The sequence below is a fragment of the Aquarana catesbeiana genome, linkage group LG10, assembly GCF_042186555.1.
Source record: "Aquarana catesbeiana isolate 2022-GZ linkage group LG10, ASM4218655v1, whole genome shotgun sequence".
NCBI lineage: Eukaryota > Metazoa > Chordata > Amphibia > Anura > Ranidae > Aquarana > Aquarana catesbeiana.
Window position 1 is genome coordinate 16785119 of NC_133333.1, and position 13985 is coordinate 16799103.

A 13985-nucleotide genomic window follows, 5' to 3' on the forward strand; every position below is an offset into this window, starting at 1 on the left:
ACTGCTGTTATACAAGCTGAAGCTTGTGTACTAATCTACTTTTCCTATCACATACAGTCACTGGGTATTCAGGCAGCATTAGGGGCTGCAGTTGAGTACAAGAGCCGGCCATGAAGATTCCCCCATCCACAGTACAGAGTGTGAATGGGAAAATCAGTTTCTCTGGTTTAACTCCAGTGCTGAAAGAGAGAAATATATACATGTGTACCACTAGCATAAGGTGGGAATTTGGGTCTCAGTCTCAAATGTACTGAAATTTGTTTTGTAATTTGGTTGTCCGAGACCGGGAAAGCCTCATTAATGTGTGGTGTTTCAATCCTCATTCATGCATGGTCGTGTTTACATGCATGGGGGCGCACAGGAACTGCATGCATCCCATTGCGTTCTATAGGGACAGAGTGTCTACAGTGTTCCCCAAAAATAAGACCTACCCTGAAAATAAGCCCTACCGTGATTTTCAAGGAGGGCTGCAATATAAGCCCTACCCTGAAAATAAGCCCTAGTTTAAATTGGTTGTAAAATCTTAGAATACATTGTATTGCAGTATTATATAATGTGAACTGTATGGTTCTGTAATCTGTGATAAATACCTTCTTATAGCGGTGATCAGCTGACCTCCCGCAGCTCTTCTCCCAGCGGGGATCTAAGCCCCCCTTGCAGTGCTCGGAGCGGGGGAGAGAGGCCCAGCGGGTCACGGAAGCACCAAACGGCTCTATAAGATGGTATTTATCACATATGGATTACAGAAACATACACGGTTTATATAATACTGTAAAAAAATGCATTCTAGGATTTTATAAGAACTTTTACTCAGTTCCACTGGCCACTGGGGATTCCTGACAGGCAGGGAGGGAGATGGGGAGAGAAGAAAGCACATGATGAGCCCTACCCTGAAAATTAGCCCTACCACGAAAATTAGCCCTACTGGGTCTTTTGTTGCCAAAATTAATATAAGACCCAGGCTTATTTTCGGGAAAACGCGGTACAGCCACTGCTCCCAATGTGACATCTGCCCCGATCGCACCCGCTCTGTCCCAATTCATTGGGACATCTGTACATCCCCATGTTGGGTATACTTGGCCCTCACCAGGGGGTACGAATGCAGATGGCCCGTGTGAAGACCATAATGCCCAGTTGGCTGGCATGAACAAGATAAAAAAAAAAATCCCAGAAAATTGCATGTTTTTTTTTTTTTTTTTGTGAGGTGCAAATAGAACATTTGGTGACCTTGTATTGTGTTCAGCTTTGAGGTGACAGAAGCCCCCCACCCTGGGGTCACTGCGACTGTTTTGTGGGTGTTGGGGATACATCATGGCTCTTCCACTGCTTGTAGAAAGATGAGAGAACGAGTAGAAATGGCTGATAGGAAACTGGGTCAGAGCAAAATAAAGTACTTTTTACCGAAACTCTTGGCAGAAACTATTTTAGATGTTGGATCTCTTTTCTATAAACCACTTCAGAAAAATGAGTGTATTGGTCTATCCTACTGTGGATGGTCATTTTTGTTTTTATTTTTAAGTCCTCTTTGTCCAAATAATGTATTTGCAATGGGTTACCTGTATTATCTTTTGAACAATCTTGCTGGATTGAAAAGGCTATTTGTGTTGTATATCAGTGTTTTATACTCCCATTAGGATCTGGAAAATGACAAGTGTTTGATTTTTTTTTTTTTTGCTCTTGACTTGTGCATTCAATTCCTTAACTTTATAATGGGGCGTGTATTTTTAGTTCACGTGCTATAAATATACTTTTGAAGCTCTGCCTAGATCCCATGTGCTCAGTCCTTAGTTGCCTTCTTTGGCATGGTGTTAGTTGTGCGCTCTGCAGTATCTGCTCCTAAACATACTGCTCTTCTGATCATTCTCAGCAATAGGAACTATTAAAAAAAACCCTGTAGTATTGATGTTATAGAGCCATACTAAATGTTTAGGTAGTTTTAGCCAAGCATTTCTTGCACCCTGTATCCCTACGTAATTTTAATATACCATTTGCATTTACCTAACTATGGTAAAGGTGGCGAGACTTGTCTGCTCTCCAGACGATGGATATTTATTTATTTATTACAGGTACTTGTATAGCTATGTCAATTTACGCAGCGCTTTACATATATTACAAATTCACATCAGTCCCTGCCCTCAAGGAGCTTGCACTCTAAGGATATGATGAATAAACTGCATTTATCTTCTATGAATAAGACCTCATGCTTGCCTTAAAGTGGTTCTAAGGACAGCAGTTTTTTTTTTTTTTTTTATCTTAGTTATTTTAAAGAAGAAAAGTCTTACCTGCTCTGTGCAGTGGATTTGCACAGAGCAGCCCAGATCCTCCTTTTCTCAGGTCCCTCGCTGGCTCCCTTGGCCCCTCCCTCCTGTTGAGTGCCCCCACAGTAAGCGGCTTGCTATGGGGGCACCCGAGCCGAGCCACAGCTCCCCGTGGCCATTCAGCCACGGAGCTGTGGTTCAGCCCCGGCCCCGCCTTTCTCCTCATTGGCTGGAGCCAATGGTGCCACTGCTGTATCTCAGCCACTCAGGAGGGAGAGTCCCGGACGGCCGAGGCACTTTTGCAGATTGCTGGAGGAAGATCAGGTTTAGGTAAGAGGGTAGGTGAGGGGGTCTGCTGCACACAGGTTCTTTATTTTAATGCATAGAATGCATTTGGAGAAATATTCTGCCTTCAAAACCACTTGAATGCATTCTATGCATTTAAAATAAAAAAAATAAAAAACCTGTGTGCAGCAGCCCCCCTAATACCTGAGTGCTCCATCTAGATCCAGCGATGTTGCGTGAGAGACTCGGCTGATTGAGAGACAGCAGCGGGCGCCATTAGCTCCCTCTGCTGTCATTTGAAGTCGTTGAGCCTATGAGGAGGGAGGGGCTGATTTTAAAGTGGTTGTAAAGGCTGAAGTTTTTTTACCACGATGCATTATATGCATGAAGGTAAGAAACCTTTAGTGTGCTGCTCTCCCCCCCCCGATACCCTAGACCGATCCAGCCAGGTGCACGAGAGCGGCTCTTCTGGGTCTCTCCCCTCTCAGTGGTGTAGACACAGCCAGTGAGGAGGGGGCTGGGCTGAGCTGCATTGTGTTTTTAAGGACAGCTCAGGAGCGAGCGCACACACGAGTGCCCACAGAGCAAGCAGCTTGCTCTGGAGGCATTATGGGGGGGGGGGGGGGGAGTGCTAGGGGAACCCAAGGAGGAGGATCGGGGCTGCTCTGTGCATAAGCATTGCATTGAGCATGTAAGTATGACATGTGTGTGTTAGCTGAACCTTTAGTATCACTTTAGCCAATGGCCAGCTGCTGACAGTTTTTTGGGAAGAGAAGGAACACGAGGACTGAGATTAGGGTTCATTTCTAGGCATTTTTGATGCCTTACATAAATTTCATGATGCTTTCCTGCGCCCGGAGATCCACGCGTTAAATCACTCTGGGTATGTTGAATCCCTTGCCGTTGAGCTGCATTGACCTGCGCAGGGTCAACACCATGGCACCTAAAAAAATCAATCGTTTTCTATGTACCCTGTTCCCCTCAGACTGCTGGGTTGTGGTGGGTCATGGTGCATTTTTTAGGATCTGCCCTAATGTCGGTGCATTTCACAGCTGTGGTGCCTTCACCTTTCAGGAAAAAATAAATGCATTAATGCACATATTTTTGTACAAAAAAAGTGCGTTTTTTTTAATTTCTATTTTTTTATCCAAAGCATTTGTTTGAAAGTTGGAGGTAGTGTTAGTGGAGGGGTCTCATCAGCCCTATTGAGAACTACAAGCTGCCAATAGTGGGAGTTGTAGTCTCTTCATTCATAGATTGCTGTGGCGGAGCCCTGCACAGCTGTGCCGATTTTTGAATGTGACAGCAGCTGCCGGGGAGAGGGACCCCTTGTCGACTGTCGCAGGGGAAGTGGGGAGCAGGACAGGTACTGAAACATGTTAAATGTTCCATCCGAAGTGCTGGTGTAACGTGTTCCAACAGTGATCTTACCCTTCAATAAATAGATTCATTGGGATGAACAATTGTGGAGACAGAGCTCCATTTATTGTTGCCACCGTCCCAAATATTTATATATAGGCAAGTACCCCCCCCCCCCCCCGTATAAAAGGGACTTTGAGGGCGAAGTTTTTTTTAGAAGACACAAATATTATTCAGAAAAATGTATTGAATAAAAAGCACTGTCATAAACAAAGATAACAGTGATACATAGAATAATATACACTATCCATATGTAGTATATAAACAGAAAAGCACTTCTCCTATAGCTCGACGCGTTTCAGGAAATTCAGGATAAATCCCTTCTTCAGGGGCATGGAGGAGACAATAATTGGAGATGCTCTGAAACCGAGAAAACAAACTCAAGACTTACAGAATAAATAAGCCCAATTGCCTATTGTTTTAGGGCGCTGGATATTTGGCAGATGTAATACATACAATATACTTGAATAATAAAAATGAAAGTATGTTTGTAATATAAGTTCGCATCACATGTAAATTTAATCTAAATACTGTATAAAATCCTCCTCTGCTCCAAAGGAAGCGGATATCATACCCACTCTGTGACAGATAGTTACTATATAATGTGTCACACGGATATGAAACCACGTTTATGTAATCAGTGTTATCGCCACATCACAGCAGATACTCCTACAAAAACATTGAACGGTCTGCCTGGTTTTCATGACATGGTTTGTTTTCATGTCCTCAGTCATTTAATACAGTCATGTTGCTGACCTGACATTTCGCTACTAAAGTCAAGCAATACAGCTTAGTTTCCTCCCCACCACTGGCCGTAATTTGATAATGAAGGGACAGCAGATGATGGATGATTGCATCTCTCTGCTCACTTTCTCCCATCTGCATGTAGCACCACCTGTATTGGAGCCGATACCTAGTGAATGGAAGTGCTTGCATTTAAAGAATAAGTTCACCTTTTGTTGACTTGCTACATGTTCCACCTGTTTTTTTCAGGAGGAGCATGTAACCTGTTCGCACTGCTGCAGCCATTCCCCGACCCCTGCCACCTCTTGTGACAGCAAGCCAGCGATCTTCTCCCCAAACTCACTGTCACAATTTGAGAAAAAAAAAAAAAAACTGCGGCCATGCCAGGCTCCACCCACCCCGCCGCATCATTCATTCAGATTTCTGTGCATGAATGAACTGGAAGTACCAACAGCCTTTTGCAGCTGTCTGCTTGTAGTGCTCAGTGAATGAACAGGGTGCTGTGGGGCCCTCCAGGTAGTTGATTGTTTCTTCCTGTCTGTCAGTGTAAGTAATCTGCTCATATGTGCAATTACACACTGTCTACAGCAGTGGTTCTCAACCCTGTCCTCAAGTACCCCCAACAGGCCATGTTTTGGGATTTTCTCTTACTTAGAAGAGCTGTCCAAAATACCAAGCCATTGACTGACTTAAAGCACCTGTGCAAGATGAAGGAAAGCATGCAAACATGGCCTGTTGGGGGTATTTGAGGACAGGGCTGAGAACCACTGCTCTACGGGATCCCCTAGCTTCTGTAAACCATTGCAGCTCTACTACTGTACTTTCCTTTGCTCTTACCACTTAGGTATTTACAACGGGGTTAATATGAGTTTCATATTTCACTGTATTTAAGGCATAGTCCATATTTTGGGGGGAAAAAAAATAAATGCACTCACATTGAGAGAAGAATGATGTAGTATTTTTTGCATTCGAGTCTGTAGAGCATTGCAAGTACAATGCACAGGCTCCTGCAGACTCTTCCCCTAGCTCCAGGTCGGGACGGATCCACCGCTGTGGTGCTGGAGGAAGTCATCAATGGTTTGCTAATACAAGTTTTTTTTCCTGTTGCATTCACCCGTGTGCTCTACTCGGACGTACAGCAGGGCACAGCCATTCTTATCTATAGGAAGCTGTGTGCTGCACCTGGGCTTCCCGGACAGGGGAAAGATATCGGCATTTATGTTGACCAGGCTCAGCCGTCCATGTGCAAGAGCCCGCTAAGAGATCTGGATTCCTGAAGGAAGTGGTCAGTCACGGTTTGCCTTTAAAACGGTTATCTCCGGGTTTACTATGACTTTAAGACTACTTTCACACCGAGACGCTACAGCGCTAAAAATAGCACCTGTAAAGAGCCTCTCCTGTCTCTCCAAGGCTTTCACACTGGAGCGGTGCGCTGGCAGGACGGTAAAAAAAGTCCTGCAAGCCGCATCTTTGCAGCGATGTAGGAGCGGTGTTGTATACAGTACTCCTAAAGCGCCCCCGCCCATTGAAAACAATGGAGCAGCATCGCCAAACCGATGGAAAAGCGCCACTTTGCTGGCAGTTTTAACCCTTTTTCAGCCGCTAGCAGGGGGTTGAAAGCGCCCCGCTAGCGGCCGAATCGCAGATGCCTCAATGTGAAAGTAGCCTAAATAGTGTTTGGGCCAGCTTGGTCCAAACCAACTAAAGTCCTAGTAAACCGGGTGTTGGGCTTCATGTACATGCTTCTAAATGCAAACGAGGCAAAGCGGGCGTTTTTTAAATGTCGGTTACTATCTGCCAAGTTGATTGGTTCAGGCAAGGTTTTAAAATGTCCCGTGTATATGAAGCCTTAGTCTTTTAAGGTATCATCGCTCGCCAACCCCCTGACTCCTGCCCCCCCTTACCGGGTGGTCAGTTGCTTCCATTAACGATACTTACCTGTTCAGAGGATCCAGAGTTGTCCTGTTGGGGGCGCAGGGCTGCCCTTTTTTTTTTCTTTTAAGATAAAAAAAAACAGCCCTAATCCGCTCAAGGGAGGATAGGACAGAAGTCCTTCTTACGGGTGAAGATCCGCTTTAAGTTGATCTTGCACTGCTTGATATTTGTCTAAATTTTTGTCCAAGGAGCCGGGTGGAGAATTGTTGTACGGACAGTGGCTGCATCCAATCAGAAGCGGTCACTGTTCAGGTTTTCGGCAGCCATGCAAGTCCTGCTGGTTGCTGGATACAATAGCTGGCAGGGGAGATTCCTCCATCTACGTGGGCTGAACGTTTGTGTATATATGTGTGTGTATGGCCAGCTTTGGAGGTTAAAATAACGAGATGAAAGGCATTTTTGCAAGGCGGGTGGGGTTACCAGAGTTCACACTTTTGGGGTCTCCCCTCCCAGCTGAATGTGTAGTGTTGATTTAGAAAGCTATCTTTTGAACTGCCTGATCAGGAAGAACATTGCTGTATCGATTCATCTCACGCTGCAGTTATTTGACGTCACTACTTTCTGCTTAGACAAAGCGGAGTCTTCGCATGCACAGATCACAGGATGTAAACATTTTAACATGCAGCCTCAGTATCCAGGAGGTTTTTTTTTTTTTCTGCTGCTGCAGATTCTTCCTTTTGCCGTCTCCTACAGGGAGGAGTTCTCCGGTTTCCTTGCCAACCGAGAACCGGCTGCTGGCAGCTGTGTGTAGTCAGCTGTGTGCATAGTGGTATTATGGGTACTGCTGCTGCTGAGACAGCACAGCTGACTTCTTTCTTTTTTTTTTTTTTTTATAGACCAACCCTGCCCATAGATACTAGTCCTTCATTGGATACCTGTAAAGCTAGTTGAACCAATTAGAAGAGGAAAATTAGAAACTACTTTCGGACTGGAAACCAGCATGTCTTGTAGGTCCCTAGTGGAAAGGCATACATTGCTGTTAGCTGAGTGTGTTATGTAAGACAGGGAAGTTTGCATCGCTGGAAATTGCTTGTTTTTGTGTCGGAGGAAAAAACATCTGAAGCTCAAGTAAAGCAGAACAGAGCTGTGCACGCCGATCCCGATCTCACACAGGGATGTGACCCCGGGGTGGTCTGGGGTTTTTGCACAATAAATGCTTTCTCAATCTTGTTTCTCTCGGCTTAATTGTCCTTATTCTGGCAGACTTGGAAGCATTTTTTTTTTGTGTGTGTGCCTTTTTATGTTTTAAATTTTATTTTTTTTTTCTGCTCTGTTCTGTTGCTTGGTAACCAGTAGATGCATTGTCTAGCAGGTTGCCAACGATCAGGCTGGGTCCCTGTATACTGAGCCGCATTGACGCTACATGCAAATGTGTTCCCTTACACATCGGGTATTCTCTGTTTGCTTTACGTGGTACACTTGGGGGTATAGGATCAACTCAATTTTGGGCAGATTGAGAAATTTTGACACCTAGGTTCTTGAAAGATAGTCATGAAAATTAAATGTATGAAACCCCAATTGGATGAGATGAAAATATTTGTGATGTTAGTGGGCCCTGTGGGTGGTACAGTCCTTCCTTATGTGTCCAATCTCACCTGCAGCACATATTACTGCTCAGCTGCTGGTGTGCAATGTGAATGGGGGGGTGCAATGTGTTGTGCATTGCTGTGTGTTTGTTTTTTTTTTTTTTTGCTAACTTTATTGAAATGAAAAGGTTATTGTGGGGTTAAGCATTGCAGTGTAGTGCATCGCTACACTGAAAAAATTACAACTTGAGATATAGCTATATAGAGAGATAGATATATATCTCTATCTATAGATATATCTATCTATAGATATATTTTTTGATATGATGTAATAAGATTAATACATTGCATGTATACCCAGATCCGTTTAGTATATTCAGTACTGGCTTAATTCAATGAGTCAGGTGGGTCACAAATTACAGCTGCTTCTGCACGTGGGCTAGGTTCACTCTGCTGCTGTATGTTTTGCAACTGAAAGCCTAGGTTCACATGCCAAATTGGCGGCTATTGTCGGTCATGGCACCGTCCAAATCAGTGTGGCGCCGACTTTGCGTTTGAAAAGCAGCAGGAGCCATTGGCTCTTGCTGCTGTCAATCAAACGCAGTGAAGAGGAAGTGGGGGGGGGGGGGGGCTTATGTCCCGTAACACTTTAAGATACAAAAAAAAAAACTGTGGTGGACTTGGCCCCCCCCCCCCTCTCCTTGCTTTGTCCCTCCTCCCTGTGCAGGTCAATAGCCGTCCGATCCATTGGTTTCCGCTCTTGTCAATCAACCACGGTGATGAGGGGGTGGGGATGAGTCTCGCTGTCTGTGTCAATGGACGCAGCAGCTGGGCTCGGGATCAAGCATGCACGGGTGCCCCCATGGGAATCGGGTTTCCTATTGGAGGCACCAGAGAGGAGGAGCCAGGAGCTCCAGCAGGGGACCACAAAAGCAGTAGGTATAGACATGTTTAAAAAATAAAATAAACTTCACAACCATTTTAGACAGAATATGCATAACCTTGCCATTGTGTCCATAATTCCAGTCTGATTTGACCATCAGCAATTGGGCAGGCATTGATTTTGTAAGGTCTCCACTAAGAGACTATAAAGAGTGGGGTGTTTTCATATAAAAAAAAAAAAAAAAAAGTCTATTCCATTTTTGTGTAGAAAAGAAGATGAATTGTTAGCTGCACCTGTGCTTCTGCTTTCTCACATTAATGAATGGTGAGATCATCTAGGGTATGGGTGCTCAACCTGTGGCCCTCCAGCTGTCACTGAACTACAAGTCCCATCATGCCTCTGCCTTTGGGGAGTCATGCTTGTAACTGTCAGCCTTGCAAAGCCTCATGGGACTTGTAGTTTTGCAACAGCTGGAGGGCCACAGGTTGGGCACCCTTGATCTAGGGTGTATAAAGATGGGTACATGTCTCGCCTGTGAGATATATAGAGAGAGAGATATATATATATATATATATATATATATATATATATATATATATATATATATATATATATATATATATATATATAGATATCTCTCTCTCGATAGATATCTCTCTCTCGATAGATATCTCTCTCTCGATAGATAGATATCTCTCTCTCTCGATAGATAGATATCTCTCTCTCTCTCTCTCTCGATAGATAGATATCTCTCTCTCTCTCTCTCGATAGATAGATAGATAGATATCTCTCTCTCTCTCTCTCTCTCTCTCGATAGATAGATATCTCTCTCTCTCTCTCTCTCTCTCGATAGATAGATATCTCTCTCTCTCTCTCTCTCTCTAGATAGATAGATATCTCTCTCTCTCTCTCTCTCGATAGATAGATATCTCTCTCTCTCTCTCTCTCTCTCGATAGATAGATATCTCTCTCTCTCTCTCTCGATAGATAGATATCTCTCTCTCTCTCTCTCTCTCTCGATAGATATCTCTCTCTCTCTCTCGATAGATAGATATCTCTCTCTCTCTCTCTCTCTCTCTCGATAGATATCTCTCTCTCTCTCTCTCTCTCTCTCTCGATAGATATCTCTCTCTCTCTCTCTCTCTCTCTCTCGATAGATATCTCTCTCTCTCTCTCTCTCTCTCTCTCGATAGATATCTCTCTCTCTCTCTCTCTCTCTCTCTCGATAGATATCTCTCTCTCTCTCTCTCTCTCTCTCGATAGATATCTCTCTCTCTCTCTCTCTCTCGATAGATATCTCTCTCTCTCTCTCTCTCGATAGATATCTCTCTCTCTCTCTCTCTCGATAGATATCTCTCTCTCTCTCTCTCTCGATAGATATCTCTCTCTCTCTCTCTCTCGATAGATATCTCTCTCTCTCTCTCTCTCGATAGATATCTCTCTCTCTCTCTCGATAGATATCTCTCTCTCTCTCTCTCTCTCTCGATAGATCTCTCTCTCTCTCTCTCTCTCTCTCTCTCTCTCTCTCTCTCTCTCTCTCTCTCTCGATAGATATCTCTCTATCTATTTTAGGTTGTGTATATGTCATTCTTTTAAGCAAGTTTTTGACCTTGTAAAAGTATCGGCTGCCTGTCTGCTTTGTTGCTCTCGGTCAGAACTCCTAATCTGCATGTTTGATCCGGTGCAATGACTGCCAAGCATCTAGCAGTGTCTGTAGGGTGGTAAAAATGGATCCTTGGAGTCAGGGGGTCTCCAAACTTTACAAGCAAAGGGCCTGTCTACTGTCCTTTTAGACTTTAGGGGGGTCGAATTGTGTCCAGTGAGGGTAGAAAATGTCCTGGACCCAGCATTAGTGAGAATAAACGTGGCCTCAGGGTCTGTGGTCAGTAGTTGTGCCCCATCATTGGTATTAGTGAGAGTAATTGTGCTCCGTTGGTGGTTAGAATATTCATAACATATCATTGGCAGGAATAGTGCCCCATTGGCCGGATAAAGGCTGGGAAAGGGCCGCAGTTTGGAGACCCCCCTGCTCTGAGGTGTCCTAAAAAAAAAAACAGGGTATCCTTTTATGGTGTAGTAAGTTGGCATTGCAGCTTGTTGTATGCAGTGTTCTGGAAAAATAGAATAAATCTTCCTTACATTTGAGGTGGTGAATGACCAGGTATAATGGTAAATGCAACTCTCAGAGTTCATGTGGAGAATACTTCCATCTCCACACAGCATATTAGAGGTTACTTCTTATTCCTCCTTGTGACACCCAATCCTAGGTCCTTATGAGGGATGTCGGGATGGTATGATGATTGTCGGTGTTGGAGCGAAAAAGCCTGTTAAACACCGGTGCTGCAGAGGTGCCTGTGGTTTTATGTAGTTGATGGCCAAGGATAGGTCAGAGTCAGCGTGATTAGTGTGGTGAGCATCAGATTTATCGAATACACTAAAAGACACATATTTCATGGCTAATATACCACTTCGTTACACAGAAAGTCACAGCAGACACTTTATTCCATAGATCTGTGAAAGTAAACCCAACCATTTCCATGTGTGTTTTTTAAAGCGGTTGCTAAGGGTAGTTTCTTTTTTTTTTTTTTTTTTTAATAAACATGTCATACTTGCCTGCTCTGTGTAATAGTTTTGCACAGAGCGGCCCCGATCCTCCTTTTCTGGGGTGCTCCGCCGGCGCTCCTGGCTCCTCCTCATCGGGAGCCCCCAAGGAGAGCCGCTTTCCCTTGGGGCACCTGTGCGGTCACGCTTACGAGTCCCACTGCTGTGTCCATTGACACAGACTGCAGGACTTGGCCCCGCCCCCCAGCTCCCGTGTCACTGGATTTGATTGACAGCAGCGGGAGCCAATGGTTGCCGCTGCTATCAATCTATGCGATGAGGACACGAGGTAGAGGTAGGTAGAGCTTGCGTGATCGTTAAAACAATCTCGATTCAACCCCCTCACAATCTTAACCCAGCATTTTCTTTCATACAGTGCAGAGCCATTGTCTACTCTATAATTATATATTTAAACAAAAGTATCTTTTAGGCCCCTTTCACACTTGTGCGACTTGGGACTGCAAAGTCGCATGACAAGTCGTACCCCGATGATTTCCAATGAGTACCATTCATATCTGTGCAACTTTAAAGTAGTTCCTGTACTACTTTGGTCCGACCTTGATGCAAGTTGAAGTCCATAGACTTCAAGTTTACACAGGCATACCCTGAAATCGCAGCAAAATCACGCAATTTTCAAGTCGTTGCAGTGTGACAGGGGCCTTAGTTCTTTTAGATCAAAGGAATGAACTTTGGTCTGTAAATGAGGCCAGTTTAAATAAATTTAGCTCAGTTTTTTTGCATAATGTGAAAGATGTACGACGCGAGAATCGTGATCTAATGAGCAAAAAAATAGCGGTTCATATTGTAGCCAGAATCGTGTAGCTCTAGGTTCAGGTAAGAAAAAGGGGGGTTCTGGGGGGCTCCTGCAGCACAGAAGGTTTTTCACCTTAATCCATAGAATGCATTAAGGGGAAAAACCTTGAGACTTTACAACCCCTTTAGTCTTTTAAAGAAAATAATCTACCTACCACTCCTCCCCCTTCTGTCTACTAGTGTTTTCAGGAAGAGATGACAGGTCTATTTCAGTGCAAGTTATCTTAAAGGAGACGTACAGCCAAAGCTTGTTTGGCTTGTGGGTCACAGGAGGGCAGTTTGTTCTACACTTCTGTTACCCGTTTTCAGTAGACAGCAGGCTGAAGTCACAGAACCTGTCCAGCAAGATTGCGAACATATGGTCGGGATCCACCCAGGAGCCTGGACCGACAGCTGGCTCAGCCTCTCAGCTTCCACCCCCTCCACAGCCCAGCGCTCCAGTGAGGGGGGGGGGGGTTGCAGAGTAGTCAGCAGTGATTGACAGTCACCAGCTCTCTGAGACCTGAGCAAATCGGCCGTGTCTGGTCACTCGGTTCTGTCTTAGAGCCAGCGGGGGACAGATGCAGCATTGGATAAATGCTCCATCCACCTAGATGAGTAGGATTCCAAAAAAAAAAAAAATCTCCTAAATCCAGTATATCTGGCGATATATAAATATGTGTGTGTGTGTATATAGATAGAGAGAGATAGAGATATATATATCTAGATAGATAGAGATATATATATATATATATATATATATATATATATATATATATATATATATATATATATATATATATATATATATATATATATATGATAGATCTATCTATATAGATATCTATCTGATACACACACTAGATATAGAGATAGAGATAAAAAAAAAAAATATATATATATATATATATAATTTTTTTTTTTTTTTAATCAGTATTGCATTTTCCACTACAAACTTGTCATCTTGGCTCTTCCTAAGTTTCAGATTTACCCCTGGGTGAGAGGGGCGGTATGGTGTCAGTCTTTCCCTCATTTATGGGTACCCTATGATTTGAGGTCAATTAGCATGGATTGTTTGCATTGTGAAAATTTTTAAATGTATCCATGTCCAACAGATTCACAGAGTAAGCTGCAATGTGTGTGTAATAAAAAATAAATATATAATATAATTCTGCACTCCTGTGACCCAGTTTCAGCCAGTAGCAGGCTGACGTCACAGAGCTGGTCCAGGCTTTGCAGGCATCTCGACAATTTTGTAGGACTCCGCCCAGATGTCTTACTGGTAACTGACGCTCAGCGTCTCGATGTGCCGCTGAGAGCTTGAGCCAAGCCACTCCTGCTCCTCCACAGCCCTGTGCTCCAGTGAGCACTGGAGGGGAGAGCAGAAAGTGGTGAATGCCTGACAGTCGCCACGCTGTGCCCATAGCGGATCTGAGAACTGAGCGATCGGCACGTATGGCGAGATTCCTGGATCAGCACTTAATAGCAACATTATTGGTCTTGATATTTCTGCGGATTTGGGTACTCTACATTTAGGAAAAA

At 44.0% G+C, this 13985-nt stretch overlaps 1 protein-coding gene across 5 annotated transcripts in view; it reads left to right on the forward strand.

Moving 5' to 3' along the window:
* Positions 1–13985, forward strand: part of LOC141110390 (dual specificity tyrosine-phosphorylation-regulated kinase 1B-like) — a 130936-nt gene that overhangs the window by 84076 nt on the left and 32875 nt on the right. The window lies entirely within an intron of this gene.